General features: G+C 40.5%; 1 pseudogene; it reads right to left on the bottom strand.

Moving 5' to 3' along the window:
• Positions 1 to 16,507: 16,507 nt before the first annotated feature.
• On the bottom strand, positions 16,508 to 19,388 carry LOC128059978 (olfactory receptor 1009-like; annotated as a pseudogene).
• Between the last annotated feature and the right edge of the window lie 604 nt (positions 19,389 to 19,992).

The raw sequence follows: 19,992 nt of genomic DNA on the forward strand, positions 1-19,992 counted from the left end.
GAGGGGCGATTACTAACATTGGAATAAATCATTTGCCTCACTCCTAAACAAGTTTCAGAGGAACTAATTAATGAAGGCAGTTGTAAATAAGAAAACCTCTTGGGTGATCATTGCTGTTCAACTCTGAAATGTAGCTCTTGATGCCTGATACAGTGAGGCAGCAAAGAACTGACCTCGGGGGAATCACAATGTCTTTGTAAATTAACGTAAGGTGCAGACTAGTTCTTTCTAGCACTGTAAGTTTATTGATTGTTATCCTAGTTTCTTGAAGTTAGATTGTTTGCCTTACAAAACAAACAAAAGAAAAATGTATTCCCATTTAGCAAAAACTGGCAAAGGTGGAAGATTCAGTTCCTTTATAAAAATCAGAAGATATAGAAAAGGCTGTAATTCAAATTCTTTGCTAGTTGAGGAACATGGGTCCTAGTCTTCAAAAGCTACATATTTTGTTATTCCCATTACATGACATTATAGAAAAGGCAGAAATATACAGACAGAAAAAGATCACTGATTGTCCGGGGTTTGGAGGAGGGTAGATACATAAAGTAGGTGAAGTGCAGGAGATGTTACGTTAGAAAAATTAAGAAAAAAGTGCATAGGATCTCTCTGTATTATTTCTCATACTTATGTCTCATATTCCTCATAATTATTTCTCATTATTTCATCTACAATTATCTCAAAATAAAAACTTAATTAAAAACAAAAACAAAACTGTATGTGTGCCGCAGGAGGACGCTTTAGGTTGGAACACCAGCTCTTGATCTCCAGCAAGTTATTTAAAACCCTTGAGTTTCTGTTTCTTCAAGCGTAGCTGCAAGCTAGTGGTGCCCAGAGTCAGGAATCACATGGGGATAGTGTACAAATGTGCCTAGAGGATACCAAGTGCTCAATAAATATTACGTCTCCTTCCTGCTTAACCATCACTACTATTCTCTCCCAGGCTATTGCACTAGCTCCTACCTGGTCGCATCCCCTCTAGATGCTCTGACCATCCTACACAAAGCCACCTTTCCAACAGGGTAGCCCTAATGTGATAAAAATTAGCCTCTTTCTAGAGAATAATGTTCCAACTCACTAAACCAATTAGATATGACTCCGTCTATTTTTCTACTCACATCCCATACCACGCGACTTCACCATTGCCATAATCTCAGCTAAACGTGACCCCTGTTTGTCACCTCACCAGGCCCCTCCTCGGGTCATTCCCATCACCTGCTATCCCTCTCATCACAGCTGGGCATCCAAACCCTACCTTCAGGCCCGTCTCAAAGGTCACCTCGTCCACAACGACTATTTACTGCCTAGTCTAACACACAGTGAGTATTCCTTCCTTCTTCCCTTCCTTCCTTTGAGTCTTCATCAAACCCTGTGTTTCCTTCTTATGACTATTGACAATTCTGTCATAAGTTTTAGTCATTATATGTTAGCCATGCTTTATTCGATTGGGACTTTCCTAAGGATAGAAACTATATTTTTTCTGGTTATTTTTATTAATAGCAACAATAAAGGCCAACAAATGATAGTATTTTAAGTGTAGTAAATAAGCCCTATTTTGTTGCTCAGAAACAGTAGTAATTCTATTTTATAAATGTGAAAATGAAGCCCTTCTGGGAGCAAGGTATCTGGATCTTAAAGACAAAATTAACGACCAAGTTCAGTCTGACACTCTCCCCTTTGACTTCCTAGCCAGTAAGCTTCCCAGACCAATATCTTCTTAATCTTACTGGGACAAGATCACCAGTTCTGTGTTGTCAACGTTCTCAACAGTCCGTATGCCCTCAGGATTCCCACATGAACCTTACACATTCGCCAGAGTATTAGTTTCATCTCACTTTTACAAAACAAAACTATGCAAAGATTATAGTCATTTAACTTTCCCAGTCCCATCTTCTATTCCCGTTGTTCTTTTCCCACCAAAGTGTCCACAAGCCCAGAATCTCCTAAAAGCCCTTAGAAGTACCTCATCAAGGGCAAAATCCATGCCATAGGGGCCTCAAGTTTAAACAGGTAAATCAAAGTATGAGATGAGAATGGTGAATGTGTCTTTTATACAGAGAAATACTAAGTTAGAAATTGGAAGTCTATAAATTGGCAAGGGAATGCTTAAAGCATTGTTATTGACTGATACTGAATAATAAATATGTTAAAGAGGCTAATTTTCAAATCCCAATCTCAATTAAAAATAAATAAAAGGAGAGTTACTACCCTCGAAAAGGACAATAGAGAATTACGTGGACATTCTTAAGGGTATTCTAGGATCCTTTTAAAGTAGACATTATAAAAACATACTCATTATAAAAAGCTTAAACAACATAGAAACATAGAAAATTTTTTTCAATGATCTCATCACACAAATATAACTGCTATGAAGTTAGGTGGTTCACTTCTGATCTTGCTTGTTTTCAGCCTTTCTCCCCTGTTTCGTGTTTTGAAAACATCTGTATAACATTTTATTTTTACTACATATTTAGCCAGAGAATGATATCTTTGCAATTTATAAACACTTGTTTAAGACTGGCAATAGCTGAAATATATTTTTATATATAGGACATAATGCTACAGTTCATTGGGCTTAACTGTTCAACAGAGAAAAACGATTATTTTAGTAGTTGATCATTCCATCTGTAGCCAGGTGCATCTGAGCCCAGAGCTTGTACTTTTTAGGATGAAATTCATAAAAGCCATTTTAAAATTATTTTGAGGTTCTCATTTTTTAGTTGTTGGTTTTTTAGAGAAAAGGTAGAGACCTGGATACTTCTTTAAGGCAGAACATACACCCTTATTCTGTACAAATCCTATCAATCAACTTTTTCAAAAAATCATGGTAAAAGAACATAAACATATATAAAATTATCATTTTAATGATTCAGTGTATAATTGACATTATATGTAATTGACAGTGTAAGTGTTCTTGCCTGGAGAATCCCAGGGAGGGGGGAACCTGGTGGGCTGCCGTCTATGGGGTCGCACAGAGTCAGACATGACTGAAGCGACTTAGCAGCAGCAGCAGCAGCAGCAAGTGACGTTAAGTAAATAACACCATCATACAACCATTGCTGCCATCCAATTCCAGAATTATTTTTTCATCATTCGAAACTAAAACCTGTACCTATCAAACAATAACTCCGTACTGTCCCCTCCCCTACCTGCTGGTGACCACTATTCTATCTTCCATCTCTGTGAATTTGACTACTCAGCTTCCCTGCTGCTGCTAAGTCGCTTCAGTCATGTCCAACTCTGTGCGACCCCATAGACGGCAGCCCACCAGGCTCCCCTGTCCCTGGAATTCTCCAGGCAAGAACACGGAAGTGGGTTGTCATTTCCTTCTCCAATGCATGAAAGGGAAAAGTGAAAGGGAAGTCGCTCAGTCTTAGCTTCTCAGGTGGCACTAATGGTAAAGAACTCTCCGGCCAATGCAGGAGATGTAAGAGACGCAGGTTTGATTCCTGGGTCGGGAAGATCCCCTGGAGAAGGAAATGGCAACCCGCTCCAGTATTCTTGCCTGGAGGGTCCCATGTAAAGAGGAGCCTGGCAGGCGACAGTCCATAGCGTCACACAGAGTCAGACAGAACTGAAGCGACTTAGCACAAGTACCTCACATAAGTCGAACTATACAATATTTGTCCATTTGTGTCTGGCTTATTTCACTAAACTGAATATTTTAAATTTCATTCATGTGATAGCATGTATCAGAATCCCATTCCTTTATGAAGCTGAATAATATTCCACAATATGGATATCCGCCTGCATGGCAGGAGACCCAAATTCTATTCCTGGGTTGGGAAGATCCGCTGGAGAAGGAATAGGCTACCCACTCCAGTATTCTTGGGCTTCCCTTGTTTCTCAGCTGGTAAAGAATCCACCTGCAATATGGGAGACCTGGGTTCAATCCCTGGGTTGGGAAGGTCCCCTGGAAAAGGGAAAAATCTACTCACTTCAGTATTCTGGCCTGGAGAATTCCATGGACTGTACAGTCCATTCGGTCACAAAGAGTCGGACACGACTGAGCAAATTTCACTTTCATTTTTCACTATATGGATATATCACTTTGATTATCCATTTATTTGTCAATGGATATTTGGGGGGGGGGTCCACGTTTTTGACTATGAGGAATACTCCAGCTATTGTCAGTAACCTTCTTAGCCATGCAAGGACAAAACAAAGATTTTCTACTGAAATTAGGATGAATATGATAATATAAAATATTGGCTAGTTTATGAACATTCATTTCACAAATACTACTAAGCACCTACTCTGTAGCAGGCATTCAACTAGGGGGACAGTGCTGAATGAAAACAGCTTTTTGATTAAAGTACAAAGTACAAGCATGCCTAGAAATATCGGGACAAAGACGGGGAGCTGGCCACACACACCTGGCAACCTCCTCAGGTACAATAAGGAAGGCAGTTTGCAAAGTGTGCTCTGATGGCCTTCCCCCCACCGCCCAGGACCCCAAGGAGACTAACTCCGACATCCTCTGCTTCATTCTCTGCTTTGCCATCGTATGCTAATCTGGTTAATACAGGCACCTGAAGAACTGTCTCCATGGCCCCATTGTGGATAAGGGCCATGGTACAGCAAGATAGGTCTGTGGAGAGGCAGTCAGGCAGGAAGGGGTGAATATTGTGTCTGGTGAAATTTCCTGGCAAATACAGGTCCACCTGGGCTCCCAAATCTGTCTTCACATTCATCAGAAACATGTGCACCTTTAGCTGACTTGTCATTTTACTGACATCTAAGTGAACTCCGGGAGTTGGTGATGGACCAGGAGGCCTGGCATGCTGCGATTCATGGGGTCACAAAGAGTCAGACATGACTGAGCGACTGAACTCACTAACTAACTAAAGCTGCAACGTGACTATCTAACACCACGTGAACATTCCACAGTTTAGACATTCGTCAGCTTTTGGAATGTGCTCTATGTGAACATAAGGCTGGGTTTGAAATTCATTTGCATTGTAACAGGAAGTCTCAACACTGTGTTTCTCAAAGGGAGAAAATGAAGAAGAGCTTTAACATCATTTCTTTAAATTTAATGTCAGGCCCTCTAAGTATTTGAATGAGGCAAAAACTAAATTTCAAATTATTATTATGGATAAAATTGATAGGGCTTCTCTGGTGGCTCAGATGGTAAAGAATTTGCCTGCAGTGCAAGAGACCTGGGTTCGATGCCTGGGTCGGGAAGATCCCCTGGAGAAGGAAATGGCAACCCGCTCCAGTATTCTTGCCTAGGAAGTCCCATGAACAGAGGAGCCTGGCGGGCTACAGTCCGTGGGATCACAAAGAGTCTGACATGACTTAGTGACTAAACAACACCCACAAATAAAACAGATAACTGATGAGAACTGGCTACATAGCCCAGGAAACTCGGCTCCATGCTCTGTGGTGAAATAACTGGAAAGAAAATCCGAAAAAGAGGAGATAATATGCATATGTAGAGCTGATTCATTTTGCTGCATAGCAGACACTAGCAAAACAGTGAAAAGCAACTATACTCCAATAAATAAATTAAATATATTTTTTATTTAAAACATTATTCTTCAGAAATTTTTCATTGTCATTTCAACTGAAAAAGCTGAGGTAAACTGTTGGAAGCAAACTCAAGTTTTCCATTCAAAAATTTGGAAAAAAAATATTTGTAATTTTTATACAAATTCAAATCACCTTTCTTATCATTTTGAATTGTATTTGTTTCATTAAAATATGATATTTGAAAATAATTTGAAAATAATATAATATCCCACTTGGATACCCCAGTCATTTCCCAGTGTCTTCAGGGTGCTGAACAATTAACATGTTTCTTTATGTTACCATGACATGAAATCTTTTCAGCTCTATGATGACTACTTATATGTGTCAATTTGGCTGGGTCACAATGCCCATCTGTGGCCAAACATTATTCTAGATGATTCTGTGAGGTGTTTGGGGATAAGAATAACATTCAACAGCGAACTTTGAATCAGATTGCCCTCCAGCATGTGGATGGGCATCATCTAATCAGTTGAAGGCTTGAATAAAATAAAATACTGATCTTTCCTGAACAAGAGAGAATCCTGTGGCAGACTCCTTTCAGATTTGAAATTCCAGCATTGGATTTTCCTGTGTCTTCAGCTTGATGGTTGGACTTGAATTATAACAACAACTCTTTCCTGAATCTCCACCCTATAGAATTTGTACTTGCCAGCCTCCATAATATCATGAGTTCATTACTTAAAATAAATGCCATTCTACTTATACACACACATGCTATTGGTTCTGTTTCTCTGGAGGACCCTGACTAATACAAACACAAATGACAACATCACACAGCTAGAGTTCCTTAGGTAACAAGACGCTATTCCGGTTACCTCACAAAAATTAACTATGTAACTACTATTATTATCATTTTCACTCTATATATGTGTTTACAGAAGCTCAGAGATATTAAGTAACTTTCCCGGGTTTACACAGCTATTAAGTAGAAAAGTAAGAATATAAACCCAAGTTCTGTTTTAATGTATATGATCTTAACTAATATGTATTAATAATATACTTCTTCTCTAGATCTGAATAAGAATAGTGTTTTTCAAACTTATATTTTTCAACTTATATTAATGGGAGTAAAATCACTGTGCATGGAGATTGCAGACATCAAATTAAAAGAGACTTGCTCCTTGGAAGAAAAGCTATAACAAACGTAGATAGCATATTAAAAGGCAGAAACATCACTTTACCTACAAATGTTCATATAGTCAAGGCTATGGTTTTTCCAGTAGTCATGTACAGATGTGAGAATTGGACCATAAACATGGCTGAGCACTGAAGAATTGATGCTTTTGAACTGTGATGCTGGAGAAGACTCTTGAGAGTCCCTTAGACTGCAAGGAGATCAAACCAGTCAGTCCTAAAGGAAATCAACCCCAAATATTCATTGGAAGGATTAATGCTGAAGCTAAAGCTCCAATACTTTGGCCACCTGATGTGAAGAACTGACTTATTAGAAAAGACCCTGATGCCGGGAAAAATTGAGGGCAGGTGGATAAGGAGGCGACCGAAGATGAGATGGTTGGATGGCATTACCAACTCAATGGACATGAGTTTGAGTAAACTCCAGGAGTTGGTGATGGACAGGGAGGCGTGGCATACTGCAGTCCCTGGAGTTACAAAGAGCTGGACACGACTGAGTGACTGAACTGAACTGAACTATTCAACTTTATTTCTTTATTCTATTCTATTCCTTTAAACAATTCTATTCTATTCTGTCCTACAAAACTGATTTCACTAACATTCCCATTGTTGTTGTTCAGTCACTAAGTCGTGTCCAACTCTTTGGAGCCCCGTGGACTGCAGCCTGTCAAGCTTCCTGTCCTTCACTGTCTCCTGGAATTGGCTCAAACTCATGTCAATATATGGTCAAATCTATCAGGTTTTTTCGACAGTTATTTTATGCACCACTACCCCCATGTATCTTTACTGGTATTATGTTACACTTATGTTTACCCATCATGATTTTCAAACCAAACCCCAGAAAATATCCATTAAATATATGTACCACATCTTTTTTACTCATTTATCCATTTATGAACAATTAGGTTGCTTCCATATCTAGGCTATGTAGATAACACTTCTATGAACATTAGGGTACATAAGTCTTTTCAAATAAGTGTTTTTGTTTTCTTAGGATAGATACCCAGGAATGGAATTGTCAGATTGTATGGTAGTCCTATTTTTAATCTTTTGAGGAAATTCCGTATTGTTTTTCATAGTGGTTGCTTTAATCTACAGCCCTATCCACATGCACAAAGGGTTCCCTTTCTTCACATTTCACCAACACTTGTTATTTCTTGTCTTTTTTAGTTTGCCGTTCTAACAGGCATGGGGTGATACCTCACTGTGGTTTTACTCAACCATAAAAAAAATGAAAATTTGCCATTTATTACAACATGGATGGACCTGGAAGGTTTAATGTTTAGTGACATAAATTAGATAGAAAAAGACAAATGCTGTACATTTTCTCACACACACACACACACACACACACACACACATACACACACACACACACACATATAATTTTATTCCATTCCATCAGAAAGTCTTTCAAGCTTGAAATGCATTAGAGATAAGCCCAAGGGTCTGTGTTACTCTAAACTGGCTCTGTGGACCACTCCATTTGTCAGAAGTTGAACAGAAATAGATCTTTACTTCATGAGATACATATAACTCCTTGTATTAAGGCCATTCCCAAAACTGGTGTGTATAGCCAAGGCTTTCATTCCATTTATGAGGTTGAACATAAAACTCCACATCATTTATTTTACCGACTCCTATCGATCAGAGCTAAAGGTGCAAACAATGGCATTTTAAAAGTCCAATTCCAAGGAGTCAGCAGAGAAAGAAAATAGATATACAGAGTTTTTATTAAAAATAGTAGCTGATACTAAATAATAAACTTTTTTTGAAAATAATTGGATTATGAGGTGGCTGAGAGAAATCAAATTAAATGAGCTGTGGATTTGAACTATAACTTTGGCTTATTATACAGAAAAGATCACATACAAGGCTTAATGAATCCACATTGATTGACAAGATGAATGAATAATTGGATGGATGAGTGGATAATGGGGTACCACTGCATCCCGAAATACTTGCTAGAGGCCTGGAACCTTAGGAATCTACAGTCTGTCATTTTATTTTATTTTATTTTATTATTTTTACTTTATTTTACTTTACAATACTGTATTGGTTTTGCCATACATTGACATGAATCCACCACGGGTGTATACAAGCTCCCAATCCTGAATCCCGCTCCCACCTCCCACCCCATATCATCACTCACCTCCCACCCCATATCATCACTCTTGCACCAGCCCTAAGCATCCTGTATCCTGTATCGAACATAGACTGGCACTTCGTTTCTTACATGATAGTATACACGTTTCAATGCCATTCTCCCAAATAATCCCACCCTCTCCCTCTCCCTCAGAGTCTAAAAGTCCGTTCTATATATCTGTGTCTCTTTTGCTGTCTCGCATACAGGGTCATCATTACCATCTTTCTAAATTCGGTATATATGTGTCAGTGTACTGTATTGGTGTTATCCTTTCTGGCTTACTTCACTCTGTATAATCAGCTCCAGTTTCATCCATCCATCTCATTAGAACTGATTCAAATATTTTTTTTTAATGGCTGAGTCATACTCCAGTGTGTATATGTACCACAGCTTTCTTATCCATTCATCTGCTGATGGACATCTAGGTTGTCTCCATGTCCTGGCTATTATAAACAGTGCTGCAATGAACATTGGGGTACATGTGTCTCTTTCAATTCTGGTTTCCTCGGTGTGTATGCCCAGCAGTGGGATTGCTGGGTCATAAGGCAGCTCTATTTGCAATTTTTTAAGGAATCTCCACACTGTTCTCCATAGTGGCTGTACTAGTTTGCATTCCCACCAACAGTGGAAGAGGGTTCCCTTTTCTCCACACCCTCTTCAGCATTTATTGCTTGTAGATTTTGGATCGCAGCCATTCTGACTGGTGTGAAATGGTACCTCATTGTGGTCTTGATTTGCATTTCTCTGATAATGAGTGATGTTGAGCATCTTTTCATGTGTTTGTTAGCCATCTGTATGTCTTCTTTGGAGAAATGCCTATTCAGTTCTTTGGCCCATTTTTTGATTGGGTCGTTTAGTTTTCTGGAGTTGAGCTACATAAGTTGCTTGTATATTTTTGAGATTAGTTGTTTGTCACTTGCTTCATTTGCTATTGTTTTCTCCCATTCAGAAGGCTGTCTTTTCACCTTACTTATAGTTTCCTTTGTTGTGCAGAAGCTTTTAATTTTAATTAGATCCCACCTGTTTCTTTTTGCTTTCATTTCCAGTATTCTGGGAGGTGGATCATAGAGGATCCTGCTGTGATTTATGTCGGAGAGTGTTTTGCCTATGTTCTCCTCTAGGAGTTTTATAGTTTCTGGTCTTACATTTAGATCTTTAATCCATTTTGAGTTTATTATTGTGTGTGGTGTTAGAAAGTGATCTAGTTTCATTCTTTTACAAGTGGTTGACGAGTTTTCTCAGCACCACTTGTTATAGAGATTGTCTTTACTCCATTGTATATTCTTGCCTCCTTTGTCAACGATAAGGTGTCCCTAGGTGCATGGATTTATCTCTGGGCTTTCTATTTTGTTCCATTGATCTATATTCCTGTCTTTGTGCCAGTACCATACTGTCTTGATGACTGTGGCTTTGTAGTAGAGCCTGAAGTCAGGCAAGTTGATTCCTCCAGTTCCATTCTTCTTTCTCAACATTGCTTTGTCTATTCGAGGTTTTTTGTATTTCCATACAAATCTTGAAATTATTTGTTCTAGATAGCTCTGTGAAAAATACCACTGGTAGCTTGATAGGGATTGCATTGAATCTGTCGATTGCTTTGGGTCGTATACTCATTTTCCCTATATTGATTCTTCCAATCCTTATATTTGAATTCCAATCCAATTCTTTACCACTTGTAAATCCGTGAACATGGTATATTTCTCCATCTATTAGTGTCCTCTTTGATTTCTTTCATCAATGTTTTATAGTTTTCGATATATAGGTCTTTAGTTTCTTTAGGTAGGTATATTCCAAAGTATTTTATTCTTTTCGTTGCAATGGTGAATGGAATTGTTTCCTTAATTTCTTTTTCTACTTTCCCATTACTAGTGTATAGGAATGCAAGGCATTTCTGAGTGTTGATTTTATATCCTGCAACTTTACTACATTCATTGATTAGCTCTAGTAATTTTCTGGTGGAGTCTTTAGGGTTTTCTATGTAGAGGATCATGTCATCTGCAAACAGTGAGAGTTTTACTTCTTCTTTTCCAATTTGGATTCCTTTTATTTCTTTTTCTGCTCTGATTGCTGTGGCCAAAACTTCCAGAACTATGCTGAATAGTAGCGATGAAAGTGGGCACCCTTGTCTTGTTCCTGACTTAAGAGGAAATGCTTTCAATTTTTCACCATTGAGGATAATGTTTGCTGTGGGTTTGTCATATATAGCTTTTATTATGTTGAGGTATGTTCCTTCTATTCCTGCTTTCTGGAGAGTTTTTATCATAAATGGATGTTGAATTTTGTCAAAGGCCTTCTCTGCATCTATTGAGATAATCATGTGGCTTTTATTTTTCAATTTGTTAATGTGGTGAATTACGTTGATTGATTTGCGGATATTGAAGAATCCTTGCATCCCTGGGATAAAGCCCACTTGGTCATGGTGTATGATCTTTTTAATGTGTTGTTGGATTCTGATTGCTAGAATTTTGTTGAGGATTTTTGCATCTATGTTCATCAGTGATATTGGCCTGTAGTTTTCTTATTTTGTGGCATCTTTGTCAGGTTTTGGTATTAGGGTGATGGTGGCCTCATAGAATGAGTTTGGAAGTTAAACATCCTCTGCAATTTTCTGGAAGAGTTTGAGTAGGCTAGGTGTTAGCTCTTCTCGAAATTTTTGGTAGAATTCAGCTGTGAAGCCGTCTGGACCTGGGCTTTTGTTTGCTGGAAGATTTCTGATTACAGTTTCAATTTCCATGTTTGTGATGGGTCTGTTAAGATTTTCTATTTCTTCCTTGTTCAGTTATGGAAAGTTGTACCTTTCTAAGAATTTGTTCATTTCTTCCACGATGTCCATTTTATTGGCATATAATTGCTGATAGAAGTCTCTTATGATCCTTTGTATTTCTGTGTTGTCTGTTGTGGTCTCTCCATTTTCATTTCTAATTTTATTGATTTGATTTTTCTCTGTTTCTTGATGAGTCTAGCTAATGGCTTGTCAATTTTATTTATCCTCTCAAAGAACCAGCTTTTGGCTTTGTTGATTTTTGCTATGGTCTCTTTTGTTTCTTTTGCATTTATTTCTGCCCTAATTTTTAAGATTTCTTTCCCTCTACTAACTCTCGGGTTCTCCATTTCTTCCTTTTCTAGTTGCTTTAGGTGTAGAGTTAGGTTATTTATTTGACTTTTTTCTTGTTTCTTGAGGCATGCCTGTATTGCTATGAACTTTCCTATAAGCACTGCTCTTATAGTGTCCCACAGGTTTGGGGTGGTTGTGTTTTCATTTTCATTCGTTTCTATGCATAATTTGATTTCTTCTGTGATTTGTTGGTTATTCAGAAGCGTGTTGTTCAGCCTCCATATGTTGGGATTTTTAATAGTTTTTCTCCTGTAATTGAGATCTAATCTTAATGCATTATGGTCAGAAATGATGCTTGGAATGATTTCGATTTTTTTGAATTTATCAAGATTAGATTTATGGCCCAGGATGCGATCTATCCTGGAGAAGGTTCCATGAGCACTTGAGAAAAAAGGTGAAATTCATTGTTTTGGGGTGTAATGTCCTATAGATATCAAGTAGGTCTAACTGGTCTATTGTCTCTTTTAAAGTTTGTGTTTCTTTGTTAATTTTCTGTTTAGTTGATCTGTCCATAGGTGTGAATGGGGTATTAAAGTCTCCCACTATTATTGTGTTATTGTTTATATCCCCTTTCATGCTTGTTAGCATTTGTCTTACATATTGCGGTGCTCCTATGTTGGGTGCATATATATTTATAATTGTGATATCTTCTTCTTGGATTGATCCTTTGATCATTATGTAGTGGCCTTCTTTGTCTCTTTTCACAGCCTTTGTTTTAAAGTCTGTTTTATCGGAGATGAGTATAGCTACTCCTGCTTTCTTGTGGTCTCTATTTGCGTGGAATATCTTTTTCCAGCCCTTCACTTTCAGTCTGTATGTGTCCCTTATTTTGAGGTGGGTCTCTTGTACGCAGCATATATAAGGATCTTGTTTTTGCATCCATTCAGCCAGTCTTTGCCTTTTGGTTGGGGCATTCAACCCATTTACGTTTAAGGTAATTATTGATAAGTGTGATCCCATTGCCATTTACTTTATTGTTTTGGGTTCAGGTTTATACGCCTTTTTTGTGTTTCCTGTCTAGAGAATATCCTTTAGTATTTGTTGGAGAGCTGGTTTGGTGGTGCTGAATTCTCTCAGCTTTTGCTTGTCTGTAAAGCTTTTGATTTCTCCTTCATATTTGAATGAGATCCTTGCTGGGTACAGTAATCTGGGCTGTAGGTTTTTTTCTTTCATCACTTTAAGTATGTCTTGCCATTCCCTCCTGGCCTGAAGAGTTTCTGTTGAAAGATCAGCTGTTATCCTTATGGGAATCCCCTTGTGTGTTGTTTGTTGTTTTTCCCTTGCTGCTTTTAATATTTGTCCTTTGTGTTTGGTCTTTGTTAATTTGATTAATATATGTCTTGGGGTGTTTCGCCTTGGGTTTATCCTGTTTGGAACTCTCCGCGTTTCTTGGACTTGGGTGATTATTTCCTTCCCCATTTTAGGGAAGTTTTCAACTATTATCTCCTCAAGGATTTTCTCATGGCCTTTCTTTTTGTCTTCTTCTTCTGGGATTCCTATAATTCGAATGTTGGAGCGTTTCATATTGTCCTGGAGGTCTCTGAGGTTGTCCTCATTTCTTTTAATTCATTTTTCGTTTTTCCTCTCTGATTCATTTATTTCTACCATTCTATCTTCTATTTCACTAATCCTATCTTCTGCCTCTGTTATTCTACTATTTGTTGCTTCCAGAGTGATTCTGATCTCATTTATTGCATTATTCATTATATATTGACTCTTTTTTATTTCTTCTAGGTCCTTGTTACACCTTTCTTGCATCTTCTCAATCCTTGTCTCCAGGCTATTTATCTGTGATTCCATTTTGATTTCAAGATTTTGGATCATTTTCACTATCAACATTTGGAATTCTTTCTCAGGTAGATTCCCTATCTCTTCCTCTTTGGTTTGGTTTGGTGGGCATTTCTCCTGTTCCTTTACCTGCTGGGTATTCCTCTGTCTCTTCATCTTGGTTATATTGCTGCGTTTGAGGTGGCCTTACTATATTCTGTGGAGTTCTCTTTATTATGGAGTTTCCTTACTGTGGGTGGGGTTGTATCAGTGGCTTGTCAAGGTTTCCTGGTTAGGGAGGCTTGTGTTGGAGTTCTGGTGGGTGGAGCTGGATTTCTTCTCTCTGGAGTGCTATGAATTGTCCAGTAATGGGTTGTGAGACGTCAATGGTTTTGGAGTAGTTTTGAGCTGCCTGTATATTGAAGCTCAGGGGTGTGTTCCTGCGTTGCTGGAGAATTTGCGTGGTATGTCTTGTTCTGAAACTTGTTGGCCCTTGGGTGGTGCTTGATTTCAGTGTAGATATGGACGCATTTGATGAGCTCCTATTGATTAATGTTCCCTGGATTCAGGATTCTCTGATGTTCTTAGCATTTGGACTCAAGCCTCCTGTTTCTGGTTTTCAGTTTTATTTTTACCCTAGCCTCAGGACTTCTCCATCTATAGAGCACTGATGATAAAGCATCTTGGTTAAAGATGAAAGGTTTTTCCACATTGAGGGGCACCCAGAGAGGTTCACTGAGTTACATGGAGAAGAGAAGAGGGAGAGGGTAGTTAGAGGTGACTGGAATGAGATGAGGTGGGATCAAAAGAGGAGAGAGCAAGCTAGCCAGTAAGCATGTCCTTATGTACGCTCCACAGTCTGGACCACTCAGAGGTGTTCACGGAGTGGAAGAGGAGAGGGAAGAAGTAGACAGAGGTGGCCAGGAGGATAAAAGAGGGAAATGAAAGGGAGAGAGAGAGATCCGGCCAGTAACCAGTTCCCTGAGTGTTCTCCACCGTCTGAAACACACGGAGAGTCACAGGGTTGGGTAGAGAAGAGAAGGGGGAGGGAGGAGACAGAGGACACCTGGTGGAGAAAAAAGAGAGCCCAAAGGAGGGGAGAGTGGTCAAGCCAGTAATCTCACTCTCAGGTAAAATTGGGTACTGAAAATTGGGTTTTTACATGTACAAACTTGACAACAAATACCAAAAAGCAAAGATTAAAACTCTGGAGTAGAGATTGGATTTTCAAAACTACAATATTAAAGAAAAGAAGAAGAAGAGGAAAAAAAGAAAGAAAAAACAAAAAAAAAAAAAAAAAACAAAGCCACAAGAGTTATTAAAAATAATAATTAGAGAAAGAGTACTTAAAAATTTAAGAAAGTTTGAAAAAAAAGAGGAAAAAAAAAAAAGAAGAAAAAACAATCACGCAACCCCATCAACTCAAAAAAAAAAAAAAAAAAGATTGTAAAAGTAGTAAAGATATATCCGGCCCTTTCTCTGGTGTTGTGGGCTGTGTGGGGTCACTTCCAAGGCAGTTCCCTCTGTTTAACTTCCTCTGTTTACTGGTCTCTTCAGTGACTGATTTCCATCTTGACACAGGCAGGGCGGTGGTGCACAACTAGGTTCACTGTTCAGTCATGCTGTGGGGAGGGAGGGATGCTGCAAATAAATATTACTTGCGTGTGCTTGCAGTGTCTCATCCACTCTGGGCTTGCCCCTGCTCATGGTGCACACCACTCAGGCTCTACCTAGCTCCGCCGGGTAACAGTCTGAGGCCGGCCCTAGGCTTCATGCACCTCCCCGGTCTAAGCCGCTCAGGCTCGGCACTCAGGAAGCCCTCAGAGGTGCAGATTTGGTTGGGCCTGCGTTTTGTGCCCTTCCCAGGTCCGAGTAGCTCAGGAGTTTGGCGAGTGCAATCGCTGCTACTATGGCCTTTCCCTGTTGCTCAGTTTTCTGGGTGTACCACTGGCATTCCTTCTCAGGCGGGTGATGACTGTCCAGAACCCCCAGAAGTCTTAGTTAACAAAGAAGCCTGCTTGCATTTTGGTAAGTAATGTCTCTCTTGGGCTGCGATTGCCCCCTTCCAGCCCTTAAGGCTCTGGCTGCCTGTAACCGGAGGGGGATGGTATGCAGCCGGCTATTTCTGATCTGTCCTTTGTTCTGTGCTCAGTCTTGGTGGTGTCTTATGTTCGAGCGTTTTGCCTGGTAGCTATCCCACAGTCTGGTTTGCTAGCCCAAGTTAGTTTGCTCTGTCCACGCGTGGGGTGTTCCAGCCCAATTCTCAAAAAAGCACTGCTGGCTGCGCCTCCTGCTCCTCCCTGCCCAGCCCCCACTTGCTAGTGGCAGATGCAGGCGTCTGCGCTGCTTTTCCGCTGGGGGGAGTTACTGTTAGGCTCATAATCTGTTGGTTTTAATTATTTATTTATTTTTCCTTCCTGTTATGTTGCCCTCTGTGCTTCCAAAGCTTGCCACAGACTCGGCTGCGAGAATGTTTCCTGGTGTTTGGAAACTTCTCTTCTTAAGAGACTCTTCCCGGGACGGGATTCCCTTCCCGGGACGGCGCTCCCTCCCTATCTCCTTTGTCTCTTTTTTCATCTTATTATATTTTTTCCTACCTGTTTTTGAAGCCAATGATCTGCTTTTCTGGGTGCCTGATGTCCTCTGCTGGCATTCAGAAGTTGTTTTGTGGAATTTACTCAGCGTTGAAATGTTCTTTTGATGAATTTTTGAGGGAGAAAGTAGACTTCCCATCCTCTTCCTCCACCATCTTAGGACCGCCCCTGCACAGTCTGTCATTTTAGCTTTCTCCTCCAATTTCCTTTCTAGATAAGAATTTATGCCCTACAAAACGTCCTTTTCGACATGGCCCTATGAATGGCATCTTTGACCTCCTTATTCCTCAAGCAATAGGTAAGTGGGTTCAACATGGGGATGCCTGCACTGTAAACCACGGACACCACTTTGTCGAGACCCAGGGAGACGCAGGCACTAGGCCGGACATAAATAAAGAGAAGAGGGCCATACAGGATAGACACGGCTGTCCCGCATGCAGAGCAGGTAGAGGAGGCTTCGCATCTCCCGTCAGCAGAGCGGATCTTCAGGATGGGGATGAGGATGTCAGTGGAGGAGCCGAGGACAGTCAGGCCACTGTAGACGCCCACAGCTCCAGCCAGGTCGAAAACCACCCTCTTGTTGAGACTGGTGTCAGCACACACAAGGGAAAGCAGAGGGGGCAAGTCACAGAAGAAGTGGTGGATGACATCGGGGCTGCAGAAAGGAAGGCAAAAAGCATCACGTGTGCATCATGGGGTTCAGGAACCCGGTGACATAGGGACCCACCACCAGCTGGAGTCAGAGTCTCTGGGACATGGCGACGGAATACAACAGTGGGTTTTGGGTGTAGCCACAGCGGCCATAGGCCACGGATGCCAGAGAAAACACTCTGCTATGACAAAGAACCCAAAGCGCCCCTGCTGCCAAGCACAGACCCGGAAAGAGACGGCTTTCCTCCTCACAAAGAAGTCGGAGAGCATCTTGGGGCTCACGACAGAAGAGAAGCTCATGTCCACGGAAGACAAATGACTGAGGAAAAAGTACATCGGTGCGAAGGCGGGAATCCATCTGTATCAGAACAATCGTACCCAAGTTTCCTGATAGGTTGATGAGGTAGAAACTCAGAAAGACCAGGAAAAGGCAGACCTGCAATTGAGGGCTGAAATTCAAACCTCTGAAGATGAACTCTGTGACCCTCGTGTCGCTTTCGTTAGCCAGGGACAGACTCTGGATTCCGCTGGAGAAAAGAAGAGAAATTTGGTAAGCACGTCTTCAAAACGGGGACCCAGAAAAAAATAAACTAGTCCCTAGGAGAGCATGCCAAAGCCTTTGACTGCGTGGATCACAATAAACCGTGGAAAATTCTGAAAGAGATGGGATTACCAGACCACTTGACCTGCCTCTTGAGAAACCTATATGCAGGTCAGGAAGCAACAGTTAGAAAGTGGACATGGAACAGCAGACTGGTTCCAAACAGGAAAAGGAGTACGTCAAGGCTGTATATTGTCACCCTGCTTATTTAACTTATATGCAGAGTACATCATGAGAAACACTGGACTGGAAGAAACACAAGCTGGAATCAAGATTGCTGGGAGAAATATCAATAACCTCAGATATGCAGATGACACCACCCTTAGGAAGAAAGTGAAGAGGAACTAAAGAGCCTCTTGATGAAAGTGAAAGAGGAGAGCGAAAAAGTTGGCTTAAAGCTCAACATTCAGAAAACAAAGATCATGGCATCCAGTCCCATCACTTCATGGGAAATAGATGGGGAAATGGTGGAAGCAGTGTCAGACTTTATTTTCTGGGGCTCCAAAAATCACTGCAGATGGTGACTGCAGCGATGAAATTAAAAGATGCTTACTCCTTGGAAGAAAAGTTATGACCAACCTAGGTAGCATATTCAAAAGCAGAGACATTACTTTGCCAACAAAGGTCCGTCTAGTTAAAGGCTATGGTTTTTCCAATGATCATGTATAGATGTGAGAGTTGCAGTGTGAAGAAAGCTGAGCACCGAAGAATTGATGCTTTTGAACTGTGGTGTTGGAAAAGACTCTTGAGAGTCCCTTGGACTGCAAGGAGATCCAACCAGTCCATTCTGAAGGAGATCAGCTCTGGGATTTCTTTGGAAGGAATGATGCTAAAGCTGAAACTCCAGTCCTTTGGCCACCTCATGCGAAGAGTTGACTCATTGGAAAAGACTTTGATGCTGGGAGGGATTGGGGGCAGGAGGAGAAGGGGACGACAGAGGATGAGATGGCTGGATGGCATCACGGACTCGATGAACGTGAGTCTGAGTGAACTCCGGGAGTTGATGATGGACAGGGAGACCTGGCGTGCTGCAATTCATGGGGTCGCAAAGAGTCGGACACGACTGAGCGACTGAACTGAACGGAACTAAGGAGAGCATATGACTTTTAGTTGCATGCTGTGGCTAAGGAAACAGAAGTGAAATGAGGCCAGGGCAAAGGATCAGATTTGAAGCTATAATATTACAAGGTTCCCTAGGAATCCATCAATATATGGGTGAGAAAACCACAGCTTAGAAACTCAAATTCCCATAACCAATAGCAGAGAAAATTCTAGAATAAGTATCCAGTAATTCCAACTTCAGTGACGTTTACCTGAGCTCACCAGGTGGGTATGCGACTGGTGAAGTGATGTAGGAGAGTGAAATGAAACAAGCCGAGAAGAATGAGCAGCTGCCCCGTGTTAGGCCATGTGCTGTGCACCTCGGGATTACAGCTTAAGCCTAAGCGCATGTTCTGCAAGTGCTCTGACCCTAGAAAAGTTACTTTTCTTCACCTGTGAAATAGGAGTAATAATAGTAATACCTACCTTGTAAATTGCTGTGAGGATTAGATGAGTTAATGCGTGCAAACATCTAACCGAGTCTTATTGAGTTTCCAGTAAGTGCAGACTGATTATTGGCATTTGTGCCTTACATGTTGTCTTTAACAAACCTGCAGGCTAAACATCATATTTCCTTTTACATAGGAGCAAAATAAAAGTTTAATCCTTTTCCCTTTACTAGTGACCGGCAGAAGTGGGCATCAAGTATTACCTGTCAAAGCAGACTGTAATCTTTCTTTTTTCACACTGTAACAATGTCTCCTGTGTCTTCAAAAATCCTTTCATCTTAAAGAGGTTAAACATGTACATTGCAATAGGAGTACACAAAACACATTTTGGCTTCCTATTTTTTTGAGGTTACAGCCAATGGTCATTAGTGGGAAGCCCATAGGATACTAGAAAGCTGAGTTTAAGCATGACTTTATGAAAACAGTACATGGAAGAAACCATGAGAAGAGCCTGAATTAGCCCAACTCTATATCCTCTATGTATTCTTTTTTCATGCACTGTAAGTATGGCCGTGGTTAGGTCAGCTGATCTCTTTGAACCTGAGTTGCTTCATTCATTCAATGCGGCTGAAACCCCTGTAACTTGACCTCTCAGAACTCTTACTCACTTAGAATGAGAGGGTTGATGTGTAAGTGCTCAGAAAACTGCACATACTTTAAATTTTTATTTGCCCAGGAATATTGGAGTTCAACATCACACTTATGCTAAGCACTTTTCCTTCACTTTTTATTTTGAAATTTATTATTCAACTTCAGCAAGGCTATACCTCTGAGGCCCAATAATATAGCTTGCATGATATTCTTCACTTTAGGGAAATTAAAGAGAAAGGTAGGATGGGCCGTCAAGCCGTCCACCTGTCACACCCACCACTTGTTGACACTTTCTCCAGGATCACTCAGGCACC

The sequence above is a fragment of the Budorcas taxicolor genome, chromosome 15 (assembly GCF_023091745.1).
Source record: "Budorcas taxicolor isolate Tak-1 chromosome 15, Takin1.1, whole genome shotgun sequence".
In the NCBI taxonomy this organism is placed as follows: Eukaryota; Metazoa; Chordata; class Mammalia; order Artiodactyla; family Bovidae; genus Budorcas; species Budorcas taxicolor.